This window comes from Sus scrofa, chromosome 12 (genome assembly GCF_054392235.1).
Source record: "Sus scrofa isolate SSC_HxYL_T2T_F1_AM1 chromosome 12, Sscrofa_HxYL_maternal_Yorkshire_Landrace_v2.0, whole genome shotgun sequence".
NCBI lineage: Eukaryota > Metazoa > Chordata > Mammalia > Artiodactyla > Suidae > Sus > Sus scrofa.
Genome location: NC_139394.1, coordinates 22,084,736 through 22,102,252, shown reverse-complemented (window position 1 = coordinate 22,102,252; position 17,517 = coordinate 22,084,736).

Genomic DNA, 17,517 nt, shown 5'->3' with positions numbered 1-17,517 from the left:
CAAAGGGCAGGTCAGAAGGGGAAAGATGCTTAAGTTTCTTTGGCTCCATCCTGCAGGCGGGAGAAGAGGAACGTGTGAATAACTTTCTTGTGATTTGATAGAGAAAACCTGCAGAGCATTTGAGGGAGGCAGAGATGTCGGCTGCAAGGTGATTTCATTTTTTTTTTTAAGGTCACACCCGCAGCATATAGAGGTTCCCAGGCTAGGGGTCGAATCGGAGCTGTAGCCGCTGGCCTACACCAGAACCACAGCAACGCAGGATCTGAGCCGCGTCTGCGACCTACACCACAGCTCGCGGCAACACTGGATCCTTAACCCACTGAGCAAGGCTAGGGATCGAACCTGCAACCTCATGGTTCCTAGTCAGAGTTGTTTCCACTGCACCATGATGGAAACTCCTAATTTCATTTTTTGGGACAGTGCTGCATGTGGAAGTTCCTGGGCCAGGGATCAAAACCTTGCCACAGAAGTGACCCAAGCCACAGCAGTGACAATGCCAGATCCTTAACCCGCTGAACCACGGAACTCCTGCAATGTGATTTCTAAAACAACCCATTCTCCAGTGAGAAAACCAGTCAGACTTACAGATGTCTTTGGGAGCTGTCTCTCTCTTTTTCTTTTTTGGCTGCCCAGAGGCACATGGATTTCCGAGCTAGTCGCGACTCCATCACAGCTGAGGTAATGCCAGATCCTTAACCCATCGTGCTGGGCCAGGAATCGAACCTGCATCCCCAGCTCTGCAGAGATGCCACCAATGCTGTTACACCACAGCAGGAACTCCTTTGGGAATTCTTTTTTTATAGGACACAGCAAACATTTCTAAAGCATTTTACAGGGATCTCACCAGACCCTTTGGTTGACTGAACATGTCCAGGGACAGAGTTATTCTTTTCTTTCTTTCTTTTTTTTTTTTGTCTGTCTTTTGAGGGCCATACCTGTGGCATAGGGAGGTTCCCAGGTAGAGGTAGAATCAGAGCTGCAGGATCTGATCTGAGCCTACACCACAGCCATAGCAACACAGGATCTGAGCTGTGTCTGCGACCTACACCATAGCTCACGGCACCGCCAGATCCTTAACCCACTGAGCGACGCCTGCGTCCTCATGGATACTAGTCAGATTCATTTCCCCGGTGCCATGATGGGAAATATGGGGACAGAGTTATTCGAACTGAGGCTGAGAAGAGCGATGAAGATCAAATCTGCACCTTGCCCGCAAGAACAAGACATGTTCTTGGGAAAATCTTCACCCTGATACCTTATCAGATCTGAAACTCTGAAGTGCTTTGTGTTTGTTTCGTTGTCTGTTTGGCCATGCCTACAGCTCGTGGAAGTTCCTGGGCCAGGGATCAAACCCGCGTGCCACAGTTTCGACCTACGCCACAGCTGTGGCAACAGCTGGATCCTTAACCCACTGTGTCACAAGGGAACTTCCTAAAGTGCTTTTTGGATCTAGGGAGGCACCACTCCCTCCCCAGCTTTGGGGTGAGAGGTCAAGTCCTCTTAGTTCCTTCTTAGGTGTTTATGAACGTGGCCCGCATTTGAGGGCGGGTGGGGGAGGGATTTCATCTGTTGGCATTACAGGGGCCAAAGCAGGCCTGCTGAGCTAAGTTTTACCAGCAGAAAAGGGAAAAGAATAAAGAGGAAGTATCTATTAATTGAGCAATGCAGAACATATATATATATATATATATTTTTTTTAGGGCTGCACCCGCGGCATGTGGAGGTTCCCAGCCTGCCTACACCACAGCCACAGCAACACAGGATCTGAGCTGTGTCTGTGACCTACACCACAGCTCACGGCAACGCTGGATCCTTATCCCCCTCAGCAAGGCCAGGGATCAAACCCGCAACCTCATGGGTCCTAGTTCCATTCGTTTCTGCTTCACCAGATGTGAACTTTTTTTTTTTTGTCTTTTGTCCTTTTAGGGTTGCACCCGCTGCATATGGATGTTCCCAGGCTAGGGATCAATCAGAGCTGTAGATGCCGGCCACAGCCACAGCCATAGGGACGAAGGATCAAAGCCACATCTTCGGCCTACACCACAGCTCGTGGGAACGCTGGATCTGAGCTGCATCTTCAACCCACACCACACCTCACAGCAACGCGGGATCCTCAACCCACTGAGCGAGGTCAGGGATCGAACCCGCAACCTCACGGCTCCTAGTCGGATTCATTAACCACTGAGCTGAGACGGAACTCCTGTTTTCCATCCTTTGGATTCCCTTCGATGACGGAAATGCAAGGCTTTCTTCTGGTGAAGGATTATACTGACACCCCTCCCTCGGGCGGTGGGTGTGAAAAGGGTTATGTAAATCATTGCTACTTTTAGGAGCTGGCAGTCCCTCAACTTGAGCGAGGACGTAGGGAAAGCGAATCCGGGAAGGAGGCAATTCACCTCAAACCTTTCACAGATTCACGAAATGAACATACCATTGAGATGTTCTTCTGTAAGAAAGGACAGATCACTTTGCAGCAATTCACCCCGTGACGACTTGAAGCAGATAGTTCTCGCGAGTTTTAGATCCTTTTTTTCTTTCTTTCTTTTTTTTTTTTCAAAGATGAATCTCTGTTGAGATGGCAATGTGTGCCTCGCTCTGAAGGAAAACCACATAAGCCAGGTCTTGAAGGTCTTGAAGGCGGATGCACGCCCTTTTCTTCTGTGCAAGTGAGTTTTTTGGTGTCTTTTGGCACCTGCCTCCAGCACCCAGTGAGAGGGTCGTACCTCCCAGGAAAGTGGGAAATGCTGCCTAGGAACAGCACCCACGTTTTCTCCCAGACGGCCGTCCTGATGGCTGGCGACCTCTCTCCAAACACTTGCCAAACACCATGAGCAAGGGTCTAACAGACTCTGCAGGAAACCAGGTAGCCAGGGAAGCTGTGGCGGAAGTCTGGGACAGTGACGTACCGAAGCCCCAGTGCGGGCAAGGTGCCCAGGGCGAGAGCAGCCAACAGGACATTTCTGCCTCATCTGATTGTGAAAAACTGACTCTATTTAATTCATTTGAGTTAACACTAGAGGGCCAGGTCCCCCTCAGGATGGAGGACCCTCTCTGTGGATGCAGAGTGAGATTTGAGGACCAGGAAGCAAAAGTGCCACCTCCTCTGCATCTGTCACTGATGACTGAAATGGCACCATGTCACCCTTCTAGTTATGCTTCATGAGTTCTCTTGGAAGGAAGCCAGGCATCACTGGCGCCTTAATGTGCTAAAGCCTCGGGGCCCGGGGTGGGCAAGGAGAGGGGGGGAGGGGAGGAGATAAGTGTGTCTATGAGTCAAAAGGCAGTTGGTCTTCTTCCGCGTTGAACAGAAACTCCTCGAGGGTGGAGGGTTTTGTGTCTTGTTCATTGATGTGATCCCAGCCCCTAGAACTGAGCCTGGCACCTCTTAGGGGCTCACTAAATATTTGTGTAACGAGGGATGCTCACATGCTGAGTGGAGCAAGTCCTTCCAATGGTGCGGTCACTTGACCATGAAACCTAATGGGCAGCAAATGGGGTGAAGGTTGGGCGACTGTCCTGAGGTCTGGCCATAGGCTAGCCCTCTAGCCCTGTGACCCCTTGGTATTCATTCGTTCATGGGACATTGACCCAGCCCCTCTTCTGTGTATATCATATACACAGAATATATATTCTGTAGATATATATAGAATATAATATGTAGACATATATAGAATGTATATAGACACATATGGAATATATGCTGTAGATATAGAGAATATAATAAATATAGAATATATATATAATATTATACATAGACTATATTCTGTAGATATATAGAGATATAGAGAGATACATATATAGAATAATACATAGAATATATTCTGTAGATATAGAGAATGTATATAGATATACAGAGAGAATATATTTTGTAGTCATATATAGAATATATATATACATAAGATATTTTATATATAGAATATATTCTGCAGCATATACATATATAAAGAGAGAATAGAATATACACCGTGTATACGATGTGTACTAGTCACTGGGGCCCAAAGATGAAAGTCAAGAAATACTCTTTAATATCCTCCTGGAGCAGTGCTCTGGGGATTCCATGGGGACTCAGTTGGGACCACATGGTCAGCAGGAGATACAGACTGTTAAAAGGACAGACTGGGAGCATCTCACTCCATCTGGGAGAGGAGGGGCTGGGACGAGAGAGGAGGGCACGTGTGGGCTGCATCTAGATGGTTTGTGAGGCTGGGATGGGGCCTGGGGGAGCATTCAGGCCCCAGGTGTCAAGATGTGGCATCTCTCAAAGACACCCTGGGGCCACCCTCCAGCAACCCCTCCTCACTCAGAGCCACCCCACCACCAAAACCACTGAATGGGTCCTTCATGGTTTACTGCCCGCTTGGCTCACCCCAGGGCCTGGCTCTATAGCACAGGCGTGTGTGATTATTATAATAATCCCAGTAAATGTAGGAATTGTTTCCAGACCTCGGTGACACTATTGGTGCTGGTATGGCTTGGGAACTTCCCTTTAGCTGCTGTTTGTTGGTCCGACTCCCTTGGGAACTTTGGGGGGGGGGCAGGTGAGCAGGATTAGGGATTCCTAGGCTCTCTGTACTGCTGAAATCTCTCAAGGCCCCACTGAGAGCCAGTGGAGGGTGGGTCCCCGCTGTTTAGCATAACACAGAGCCAGGGCCACCAGGGTAGACTGCCCAGGCTGGAGACCCTCTGAGGGCCATGTGGCGGCACCTTGGACCTGCGGGCCTTTCCGCCCCCATGGTTTGCTCTGATGTAGCCATTCCTCAGGCCTTGGGTCTGAAACGTCAGAACCCAGTCATGTGGCTGCTACCGAAAGATACCATTAAAATGCCACAAGAAGAATGTTGTTTGGTACTTTTACACATCAGCTGCTCATCTTTGCAGGATTTTCCCCTTCCCAGGGTAAGGCGAGAGAAGAGGAAGTGAAAACAGGAGGGGAGAATTTTCATACAACACCTCTCGCCTTGTAGACAACAACCAAAAACCCCCTGGGTTGTGAACAGAGCCTCGTACTTTCTACAGCTCCTCTCCTTCCCTGGATTACCTCCCTCAGTTCTCAGAGCTCCCCCAGGTGGGTGGCACAATTCTGAGCTGCCCTCATTGCTGCTCCCGAGCTCTGGGGCGGGAGGCAAGGGCTGGGACTGCCTATTGCGGGAGGAGGTAAATCTTCTGGAGAGGCTCCGGGGCTTTCTGAGCTTCTCTGGGGAGTCTGGGTGGACGCTTCTCCATACCTGGTGGAGAAAGACCAGAGAGAACCAGGATCTGAGCTGTCTTCTGGAGGAGCCCTCCAGCCGCGGGCTGCAGCAGAGCTGGGCTCTCCAGCACTGAGTTACCATCTGCTGCGCTCTCCCAGCCACGGGACTCTCCAGGGTGCTGGGGTTCCCCTACCCCAAAGCTCAGGACCTCTGAGAGCTCCTGATCGCTGTATTTGCTGCAGAGAAAGCCGCAGAGCCTCAGCAGGCATGTCTCAACCTCCCTGGTTGCTTCACTAAATCTCTGCAACAGCTCGTTCCTACGTCTCTTGTCTCCTATGTCAGGAGGACCGAGGTGAGGCTGAGAGTCGGTCTGGACTGGGTCAGAACCCTCCCAACAGCTTTGCCCGCTCCGCTTATGCAATGGGATGATTGTGTCACCAAAGCAAACTTGGGTTTGCCCTGAGCTGTAAAGCCAGTCTACTGGGGATTGTGGCGAAGGGCGTGAAGCAAGGAATATGAGTGGCGAATGCTTGAATGACCTGAACTCCCCAGGGGATTTCAGGGAAAGGATTTTATTTGTTTTATTTTATCTTTATTTTTTATGTTAATTCCTTTTTATTTCATTTCATTTTAATTTTATTTTTACAGCCATACCTGCGGCATATGGAAGTTCCCAGGCTAGGGATGGAATTGGCACTGCCGCTGCCTGCCTACGCCACAGCCACGGCAACGCTGGATCTGAGCTGCACCTACAACGTAAGCCCCAGCTTGATGCTGGATCCTTAATCCACTGAGCGAGGCCAGGGATTGAACCTGCATCCTCATGGAGCCGACATCAGATCCTTACCCTGCCAGGCCACAGTGGGAGCGCCTGGATTTCAGGGAAAGTTTTTAATTTTTTTTAAATGATTTTTATTTAGCTGGTTTACAGTGTTCAGTCAATTTTCTACTGTACAGCAAGGTGACCCAGTCACACATTCATATACACATTCTTTTTCTCACATGATCCTCCATAAGGCTCCTTCGTAAGTGACTAAATATAGTTCCCAGTGCTTATCTATTGCAAAGGATCTCCTTGCTTGTCCATTCCAAAGGCAATAATTTGCCTCTATTAACCCCAAATTCCCAGTGCATCCTGCTCCCTCCTCCTCCCCCTTGGCATCTTGAGCCTTCCCCTCAGGGAAAGGTTTTTACCTTTTTGCCTTTTCTTTTTAGGGCCCCACCCACGGCGTATGGAGGTTCCCAGGCTAGGGGTCGAATCGGAGCTGTAGCCGCCGGCCTACACCACAGCCACAGCAATGCGGGATCTGAGCTGCGCCTGCGACCTACACCACAGCTCATGGCAACACTGGATCCTTAACCCACTGAGCAAGGCCAGGGATCGAACCCGCAACCTCATGGTTCCTAGTCGGATTCATTAGCCCGCTGAGCCACGACAGGAACTCCGAAAGGTTTTTAAAGACAAGGTGAGGGAGGGGGTTGCTTGTGAACATTCTTCCGATTGGTGGGTGGTGAGGTAATTAGGAGCCAAAGTCATCAACCTTCTGGTTCCAACAGCTCTGGGGTCTGCGGACTTGTGGTCAGCACGTGGTAAACTTCCTCACCCAGGGGGGAGGGGGTGGGGGTGGGTGGGGGGGTTCAGCCTCAGCAAAACATGGCTCAGAATATTATCTATAGCCCTTGAAGAGGAACTAAAAGTCCTTGACTTTGTGTAATGGCTAAACAATTGTTATTCTGTCTTGCTTGAGTGTTTTCCTTTGTTTCTGCATTTTCTCACTTCTCTGATTAAATCTGCTCTTTGGAACTTGGGGAAGGTCTAGGAGGCTAAAGTTTTTCTACAAACAAGAGGCAAATGGAGGACGTGGTTGGGGGGAGTCAGTCCTGGGAAGACCCCATAGGGTCCTGCTTGGTTATAATCCCCCTTTTCTTCAATACGCCTCAGTCTTGAAGGGCAGCAGGTGAGAATAAGAAAGAGCATAAAGTTTGGGATAGAGGAGTTCCCGCTCTGGCAGAGTGGGTTAAGGATCTGGTGTTGTCTCTGCAGCGGGTTGGATTGGAGCTGAGGCTTGGATCCCTGGCCCAGGAACTTACGTATGCCGTGGGTGCAACCAAAACAGAAAAAAATGTTTAGGAATAGAGAGGTTAATCAAAAATTCAGCAGAGGTACTCGTTTCGGCGTTTCAATTGCTGCTCTTTCCATCTCTGCTCTGCTGTTTCCACCAGGGCCTGCCTTACCTCCCAGCGGTGCCTCTCTGTCTCCTACCACCCTTTCGGATCCAGCTCAGACACTGCACTTCCAAAGGCTTCCCTGGTGTCCAGGAATGTTTGCTTCTCTCTTCTGGCTCGTGGGACCATGAGCTCCAGGGACCACACGCTCCAGGGACCACGCCTGCGACTCCCGCCGGAGGTGGTCAGTGCATTTCTCTTCTCTTCCCCCGAGGGCCCAGGTCCCCCTCATCTCCAAGGGTACCCATCACAGGGCTCCCTTTTAAACTATCGGGAAGCACTGAATGAATGAACGCACGAAGACCCATCACCGGCTCCTCCTGCCTTTGCCTACCATCTTCTTTCTGGAGAAGAGTCAGTTTGTCTGCATCTGAGAAGAGGTGGGGGAGAGAGCCAGCAAGTCCTCCCCCTTCTGCTCCAGGATCTAGGAGACAGGGAATCTCATCGGGGGAGGGTTAGGGGCCCCCAGCCGGGGTGACTCGGAATAACAGAGCAGTTTGCTGGTCTGGGCAGAAGGATGGGGCAGAAATCCTTACCAACAGGGCCCAGGCACTGGAGGAATCTGACCGACCTCCAGGCTTTGGGGCTGTGTGTGTGTGTGTGTGTGTGTGTGTGTGTGATCGGTTTCCAGGTGAGACCAGGAAGGGTCTATGCAGGCGTATTCCAGCTTCTGGCTTCCTAGGGCATAGAGGGGGCTGGATGAAAGGAGCCAAGATGCTGGGCAACCTGCAGGGGGCCCCCCATTCGCCCCAGGACCATGTTTCTAAGTGGCTAAAGTTCAGGGACAGAGTTGATTCAACCCCCCTTCAAATCTCCTACAAGCCCATACCTACTTCCTTCTCCCCAATCCAGGGAGGGGGGCCCGGTCCCTAAACAGGTGGAGCCTTAATGTGATGCGGCTTCCTTGGTGTTCCCTGGAGTCTTGAAACTGGATGAACAGGAAGCATCCTGTTTAAAACGCACAGAAACTATCTCACAGCCTGTTCAGAAGGATCCACAGAGGGGAGGGGAGAACCTGCAGTGCCGTGAGGGAGGGCGCAGCCTCGCCCTGGCACCGGACCCACTTCTGATGCCCAGAGCAGGGCCCACTTGGCTGGGAACCTGTACCGCTGGCCTCCATCTCTCCTTAGTCATCTGCACACACCCAGGGCTGTAGGAAGCTCAGCCCAGCCCGGAGGTTGAATCCGTCTCCATCTCTTCATACTGATGGCAGCCTGGCATTGTTATCCTTCACGGATCATCTCTTGGAAGGACATCAGCCTCTTCTTACATCTCCCAGCCCCCCTGGGGCGCTGCTCAGCTAATCCAGCATCTTTGGCTCCTGGATTCACTTCTGGCCTGGGTGTTCCGATACCACGTCTGGCACCAGTTGAGTGGGAAGATGGACAAAATAACTACGCCTCATGAGTAGAAAGGAGAATTAATTCCCCTGTACAAACTTTTGTGTCTCCTCTTCCTGGGTGACTTCAGATGTGTTAATCCAGGACTGTTCGTTTTTTCCTTTTAAGGTCTAATTTATAGCAGCACCCTTTTTGCTTTTTAGGGCCACGCCTGCGGCACATGAAGGTTCCCAGGCCAGGGGTCGAATCAGAGCTACAGCTGCCGGTCTCCACCACAGCCACAGCAACACCAGATCCGAGCCGCGTCTGCGACCTACACCACAGCTCACGGCAGCACCGGATCCTTAACCCACTGAGCAAGGCCAGGGATCAAACCCAGCACCGTTTTGTTTGGTTTTGTTTTGTTTTTTTTTCAACTGTATTTCTCATTAGAATGTAGTACATGTGAACTCTATAGCATCAAAGATATCTTCCTTGTTTCCTATGAAAATGATTTAACTATATCAAACCCAGTTTTGCAAAGAGAGGAATAAAAGATCACACCTCATGTAACCGCAAACACACCGGCTGCAGTTTCTGCATTTTCCTTTCTAGTCTTTGACTGCATATTTCATTGTACACGTGTGTGATCCCAATAGACATTTATTTTATTTTTGGCCACCCTGAGCGAGGCCAGGGATCGAACCCGCAACCTCATGGTTCCTAGTCAGGTTTGTTGACCGCTGAGCCATGAGGGGAACTCCTACATCTACTTTCTGAAAGACCCTAATCTGAGAGTGTATGAATGCATCCAATGCCCCATCTTGCTACATGTTCTTTCTCACCATCATTAACGCACAGAAAACCTTTAGTGTCACAATTTATTTCATCAAACGCCTGTGGCTGGAAAATGAATGGCTGCTTCTTTTTTTTTTTTTTTTTTTTTTTGTCTTTTGGTCTTTTTGTTGTTGTTGTTGCTATTTCTTGGGCCGCTCCCGCGGCATATGGAGGTTCCCAGGCGAGGGGTTGAATCGGAGCTGTAGCCACCGGCCTACGCCAGAGGCACAGCAACGCAGGATCCGAGCCGAGTCTGCAACCTACACCACAGTTCACGGCAACGCCGGATCCTTAACCCACTGAGCAAGGGCAGGGACCGAACCCGCAACCTCATGGTTCCTAATTGGATTCGTTAACCACTGCGCCACGATGGGAACTCCGAATGGCTGCTTCTTTTTGGCTTTGAATCAAGGTGTTCCCCCGTCTTTTCTGGGCTCTGTTAGTCCCTGTGGGCCAGGCAGGGACGTGATCTAGCTTCAGAACAGAGTCTAAACGACTTCTTTTGTGCCCCCTGGAACCCTGGGCTCCCTGGAACCCTGACCTCTGCCATGGGGTTCCTGTTATGCTCAGGTTCCCACAAAAAGGAGTTCTCCAGCACTCTGGAGGGAAAAGGGCATTTCCAGGGCACAATTTGGCCACGTTTTTCATTCATGAAAGTACTCACCCACTGGGCTCTGACCACGTGTGTAGACACCTCCTCTACCAGACAAAAGGCAAGGGACTGTGTCATGCTGGATCTTTATTACCAGTGCCTAGGAGGGTTCTTGGAATATAACAGATCTCAGCAGTTGGGGGCTGCATGAATGAAAGTCAAAGGAAGGAGCTACATCTCACAGGGAATCCTATAACCTTCTTTTCCCAGCCTGGGCTGCTGATTTGGCACATGGCTCTGCTTTAGGGCTGAAGAGCTTGGACTCAGGGCAAAGAGCCGCGTTAGTCAACAGCTCACTTTTCCCTCCTAGGTTGCCCCTGCACCTTTTTCCTTCGAATTCTGCTCCCATTCCCACCCCCGCAACTTCAACCATAAAGCGGTGACGACCATTTCATAGTGCAGGATCCCCATCCCGCCCCTACACCCAGATTTAGGTCCCCCTTTATTTACTGGGTGGCCAGTTTGCTTCAGTTCGTCCAGGATTTTCCCAGGTTTAGTCCTGAAGCCCCCTCCCTTCGACCCCGTCCCCCGGAAACAAGGCCGGTTTTGTCCTCATTCCCTGCATCCAGTTCATAACAACGTCCTGTAGAGGGCGCTGGAGGCACAGCGCAGGAGACAGGTGCGGCGGAGGATGGAGCCTTTGTCTGCCCTCCCAGGCGGGAGGTTAATATCACAGACGTCTTCAGAGAAGCGGTTCCACCTCTGGCCAGAAAATAGACCACTTCCTTCCCTCGCAGCAGGGAACTGACCCCTGTTGGAGAAGAGGGAGTTACTTTAGCCCCAAACCTGGTGCTCAGAGCCCTCTCTGTTTCTGGCTCCTGAGAAAGCAAACCACAGATAAATAAACCGCAGCTCAGTTTCAGGCTATCAAGCCGCCCAGTGTGCTCTGTTCCAGCGCTAACTGCCTGGACAGCAGGACACCCAGTTGCACTGACCTAGAAGACCTTCAGCCACAGCAGAGCAAACTAGTTGCTTTCTTTCAAGTGTGTCTATCAACCCTCCAGCTTGCCCTGGTTTATGGACCTACCTTGGGAAATCATTAAGTTTACTTTCTTGTTTTTCCCTTCTTTTATTTATATATTTATTTTTGTCTTTTTAGGAATGCACCCGCGGCATTTGGAGTTTCCCAGGCTAGGGTTCCAATTGGAGCTGTAGCCACCAGCCTACACCACGGCCACAGCAACCCGGAATCTGAGCTGCATCTGCAACCTACACCACAGCTCCCGGCAACGCCGGATCCTTAACCCACTGAGTGAGGCCAGGGATGGAACCCGTGTCCTCATGGGTTCTAATCAGGTTCTGTTACCACTGAGCCACGACAGGAACTCCTGGACATCATAAAGTTTACTTTCAAGGTGAGTGGCGACAGTAAAAAAAAAAAAAAAAAAAAAAAAAAAAAAAGAAATTCTTGCTACAACATTCTGAGACCAAATTGCTGCTTCTCTGATGCACTAGATTCCTAGGTAGCCTGTAATTCGGCAGGCTTGGCTGGGGCCAGGAAGCCTTTCCTGAGAAGATTCTGATCCCCATTAATTTGAGAAATGTCTACCTAGACTGATATTTGACTTTAAAGCTAATATCCCAGGAAATGTGGAGTGTTTTTTGAGGCAGAGGACAATCCAGCCAAAGCACCCACATGGGTGAGGGGCAGGTCAAGCTCAGAGCATAAGTAATGCAGCCTAACAGCCATCTGATGTTGGTACTTGCTGAAATTTCAGAAACTCAACCAAGGAGGTCTTCTAAAATGTTCCCCAGGGCTCACCGATTGACAGGAAACCACAACAGGGGTAAAATGCAAACACAACACGCCCGCCCTCTCAGAAGCCAGGGCAGTTCTCTCAGCCGAATGATGGCTCTTATCATGGAAAAGTTTCTAAGCAGTTTGTTTTAAATCTGTGTGTTTGTTTCATTTTGGTATGATATGGACAGTTCTGGAGGAAAGGAGGTGAGAATTCAACTGGGAATTTTTTTTTTTTTTTAGGGCTGCACCTGTGGCATATGAGGTTCCCAGGCTAGGTGTCAAATCAGAGCTATAGCTACTGGCCTACACCACAGCCACAGCAACGCAGGGTCTTTAACCCACTGAGTGAGGCCAGGGATCGAACCTGTGTCCTCATGAATACTAGTCAGATTCCTTTCTGCTGAGCCACTATGGGAACTCCTGGAAATAATTTTTTTCACATGTACCTCTCCTGTTATAAGAATTCTGATCTCCACGAGGTCCCCCTTGTGGCTGAGCGGTAACAAACCTGACTAGTATCCATGAGGATACTAGTCTCACTTGGTGGGTTAAGGATCCCATGTCTCCGTGAGCTGTGGTGTAGATGGCAGACGGAGCTCAGATCTGGTGTTGCTGTGGCTGTGGTGTAGGCCGGCAGCTGTAGCTCCAATTTGAGCCCTAGCCTGGGAACTTCCATAAGCCACAGGTTCAGCCCTAAAAAGACAAAAAAATAAAGAAAACCAAAAAACCAAAAAAAGCCCCACTGATCGCCAAGTAGATTCTTTTGTCCTGAGTCTTTTGGATTATTGATTCAGGGGGGTGATTGCTCTAGGACAAATCTTCAATTGCCACATCATTTTGCACCTTGTGCTACAGCCTGAAGCTTTTTTTTTTTTTTTTCCCTAAGAAAACTTATTTGGAGGAATTGATTGAGCCCAAGGTTATAAATGTAGATTTCCTTGGTAAAGTGAGCGACACTAATACTGAGTTTGAAAATAAGACTCAAAAGTATGGGAGACACATGGGCATATGTTAAGTGCTCAACAAATGCCAGCTTTTATTATTATTAGGGGATCATGGGATTAACTTTAAGAATTTGCTGTCAAGTTTCAACAGCTGTTGATCCAGGGACAGTTTTTAAAAAGACAAGTTTCCTGGAACTCCAGGTAGTAGGAAATATAATTTTCCTTAAGGGCAGTCCTCCCCCAAAAGCTTTATTCAGATTTTGTGGGATCCCTCAGATGCTTTTAGATGGTGTGCAGACCTTTTAAACCATGTTCTTCAAAATAGTATGTCTTGGAGTTCCCGTCATGGCGCAGTGGTTAACAAATCCGACTAGGAACCATGAGGTTGCGGGTTCGATCCCTGTCCTTGCTCAGTGGGTTAACGATCCAGCGTTGCCGTGAGCTGTGGTGTGGGTTGCAGACGCGGCTCGGATCCTGTGTTGCTGTGGCTCTGGCGTAGGCCGGTGGCTACAGCTCCAATTCGACCCCTAGCCTGGGAACCTCCATATGCCACGGCAGCAGCCCAAGAAATAGCAAAAAAAGACAAAAAAAAAAAAATAGTATGTCTTTAAACATATACATAACCAAGAAAATATCCATGTTTGAATATATTTTTATGACAAAAGGCAGTGGTTTTGCATTTATGCTTATATAAAGTTTCCTTTTCAAATAAATGGTTCAAGTGGAATAAGTAAGTTGATTAAAAGAAAGCTGTTAAGTAATAATAGTCCAGGTGGTACCCAGAAATGGTAAAAATTGTGGTGATGGTATGCAAATGATTGAGTTTTGAGAAGTGCTGGGTGATGAGCTGAGTCTGCCTGTTCCCCGTTTTGCTACCTATGAAAACATGAACACGCATAGAGTTTGCATCTATTGCACAGCTGTATTTTCGGGCTGGACAAGCCCTTGAGATCCTCACAGGCCATCATTCCTTGTTTTAGACAGGTGATTTCTGAGGTCTAGAGATGCTGTGTCTTGATTAAGATCAGTACGTGGCGGAGGCTCAGGGATTTGACCCAGTGAGAGAAAACATTCCTGCTTTCTTGGTGGTCTAGCCCTCAGAAGAAGGACAGGGATGGTCCTTTCCCCCTGTGCATCAAGAGATACGTCGGAAGAAACTTCGTTCTGTGGCAGGATCTGAAGGGGCACCTGTCTTTGTAGCCGAAACTGGCCTCTGTCCGACGGCACCAGTTAAGTCTCGGAGACAGAGTTCTGGGTGAAGCAGAAAGAAGGGCTTTACTGCTTTGCCAAGCAAAGGGGGCCGCAGCAGGCTACCACCCTCCAAACTGTGTCCTCCTTTGAGAGAGGATGGCGAGAGGTTGTATGGGTCTAGTTTGAAAAAACAGGGCTGCCAATAAGGGTGCCTGCAATCTTCTTCCGCCACAGATCATTTCAAAGTCATGAAGGCTGGAGTCAGGTGGTCTGGTGACAGCTTCTGGTGGTCTTTGGGGTTATCTCACCTTGACCTTCTCTCGGCAGTGAAGATTGCTCACAAAAGGATGTGGGTGTTAGGGAGTGTTTTAAAGGCAAAGAAAACACGAGGTGCGATACGCCTCTAACTAGAAAGTAACCATTGTAAAAGAAAGCAATTAAGGCGTTCCTGCTGTGGCTCAGCGGTAATCAGCCGGACTAGTATCCATGAGGATACAGATTCGGTCCTTGGCCTTGTTCAGTGGGTTAAGGATCCAGCGTTGCCGTGAGCTGTGTGTGGTGTTGGTCACAGATGCGGCTCAAATCTGGTGTTACTGTGGCTGTGGCGTAGGCTGGCAGCTGCAGCTCCAATTCAACTCCTAACCTGGGAGCTTCCATATGCTGCGGGAACAGCTCTGAAAACACACACACAAAGACAAAGACAAAGAAAGCAATTAAGCAAGGAAGGGATTATTATTATTATTGTCTTTTTAGGGTCACACCGGAGGCATCTGGAAGTTCCCAGCCTAGGGGTTGACTTGGAGCTGGAGCTGCCAGCCTACACCACAGCCACAGCAACTCAGGATCCTTAACCCCTGGAGCAAGGCCAGGGATCCAACCCTCATCCTCATGGATACTAGTTGGGTTTGTTACCACTGAGCCACAACAGGAACTCTTGGAAGAGATTACTTGTGAAAAGACAGTTAGAGTAAGTTAGTGGGCAAGGCAGGACATAACATCATGGAGACTGTTTGGGCTGGTTTTTAGCCGTTAACTCTTAATCCTTAACTCCTAATCCTTAACTCTTAGGTCAGCCTTTTGAGACTGAGGGGAGGCCTGGAGGCTAAAGGAAGAGTCTTTACTTCAACGTGCGAAGACTCGGGGGCTTGTACGCCATTTCATCTTGAAATATTCAGAGGTCTTTTCTTTGGAAGAGGGTTACATTTATTCTATTTGACGTCGAGGTGTAGAAGCAGAACCAGGGGGTGAGATTATAGAAAGATCTTAGCTTAATGAGAGGAAGTGCTTTTCATTCACTCAAGAAGGAACGCGCTGTCTTAAGAGAGGATGGGCTCCCTAAGTCTAGAGGTGTTCATTTTATCAATTTAATTTAATTTAATTAATTTATTTTTAGGGCCACACCTGCGGCATATGGAAGTTCTCAGGCTAGGGGTCAAGTCGGAGCTGCCCCTGCCGGCCTACACCGTAGCCACAGCTACAGCGACGCCAGATCCAAGCTGTGTCTATGACCTATGGCACAGCTCATGGCAACGCCGGATCCTTAACCCCTTGAGTGAGGCCAGGGATCGAACCCACAGCCTCATGGATACTAGTTGGGTTTCTTACCCACTGAGCCACAAGGGGAACTCCCTAGAGGTGTTCATTTTTAGGTGACACCCTTAGGGGACACGGGGAAGGGAACGCTCCATTACCCAAGGCTGGATGGGTCCTCCAGGTGGCTGACCCACAGTCCTTGCCACTTCTGAATGCCAAGGAGTCTGAGGCGGCCTTTCCTGTCTTTCAAATGGCTCATTATTGGGGGCCATTATCTGCAGTTACTGTCTCAGTTCTATGTAAAAAACAAATCATTTGGGAATTTCCCCTCCCCACATAACAGTTTTTACTCTTGAATACATGCAAAAAAAAAAAAATTATATATTTTTGGTGCTAACTGGGGAAACATATGACTCTAAACCAGTTAGTTTAACTATCTGTTTTCTGTGATATATTTTAAAAACCAGGCTGTTAAATACCTGATGGTTTAGGGGTTTGCATTTTAGTCAGGGTTGTGTTTAACAATATGCAGGAATGATTAAAAAGTGTATCAGTCAGTCTGGACAATCCAAAGTTCCAGCCTTACACACTCAGAAAACTGCTATTAAGAGCTCATCGGAGTTCCCTTCGTGGCTCAGTTGTTAATGAAACCGACGAGGATCCATGAGGACCCGGGTTTGATCCCTGGCCTCGCTCAGTGGGTTAAGGATCTGGCATTGCCATGACCTGTGGTATAGTTCGCAGATGCATTGCCGTGGCTGTGGTTAGGCTGGCAGCTATGTCTCCGATTGGACCCCTAGCCTGGGAACTTCCATATGCCCCTACACTGGCAGTTTCCTCTGGTTCAACCTAATACCAAGATGTTTGTAAACAGTTTTATGATTACTAATGCCTATAGACGTTTTTGACTAAACTCAGAATTTTCTCGACCACACAGATCAAGAAAAATTATCACCATAAACCAGATGATAATCTAGCACGATTTCTTCTCAAAAGTCCCAGAGTTCCTTTCAGCTTGTTATCTATCGCACAGTGGATTTTTTCACTGGTAAAAATGCTAAGCCCCTAGGTGCAAATTACTAAGGCGGCATTTGTGGTTGTTCCAGCAAAGTTTGCCCAGTGGTGAAAGCCAACAAGATAAAACTCCTGTACTTGCTGAAACCAGGCGGGGAGACCTTGTGTGGCAGTGCTTGGGGTGAAGGGGAATGGCTTCTGAGGTGAGGATTTTAACACAGGATAATCCTCGCTTCATCACCTGTTCACACGAGAGACCAAAGCTTCAATTTAACTGCAAGCGATAGGAGTTTCATACTGTCAGCACCAATTGTCTAAAACCTCAAACGAGTCTCTAAAAATGGGAAGGATCAAAACTGAAAATCTGGAGGGATTTAAACTCCAGAGTCTCTTTCAAATCTAGGGACTCAAGGATTCTATCTTTTCAATAGGATGCTCGTATTATCGTGTTAAAATGAGCTCACTCCTAGTAACCTTTCCTGAAAGCTCAGCTTAACAGAGTACATGCTTTTCGTGGATGGCAGGAGAGCCACTTAAAAAGACATGCTTGTCGACAAATGAGGAAACAGGACATTGGAAACTCCTGTAAGAAAACCAGGGAACTCTGCGGGATGCCCCTCTCTCCCGTTTGTTGTTAAAAAGTAATAAAAATGTGGAGTTCCCGTCGTGGTGCAGTGGTTAAGAAATCCGACTAGGAACCATGAGGTGGCAGATTCGATCCCTGCCCTTGCTCAGTGGGTTAACGATCCGGCGTTGCCGTGAGCTGTGGTGTAGGTCGCAGAGTTGCTGTGGCTCTGGCGTAGGCCAGAGGCTACAGCTCCGATTCGACCCCGAGCCTGGGAACCTCCATATGCCGCGGAGCGGCCCAAGA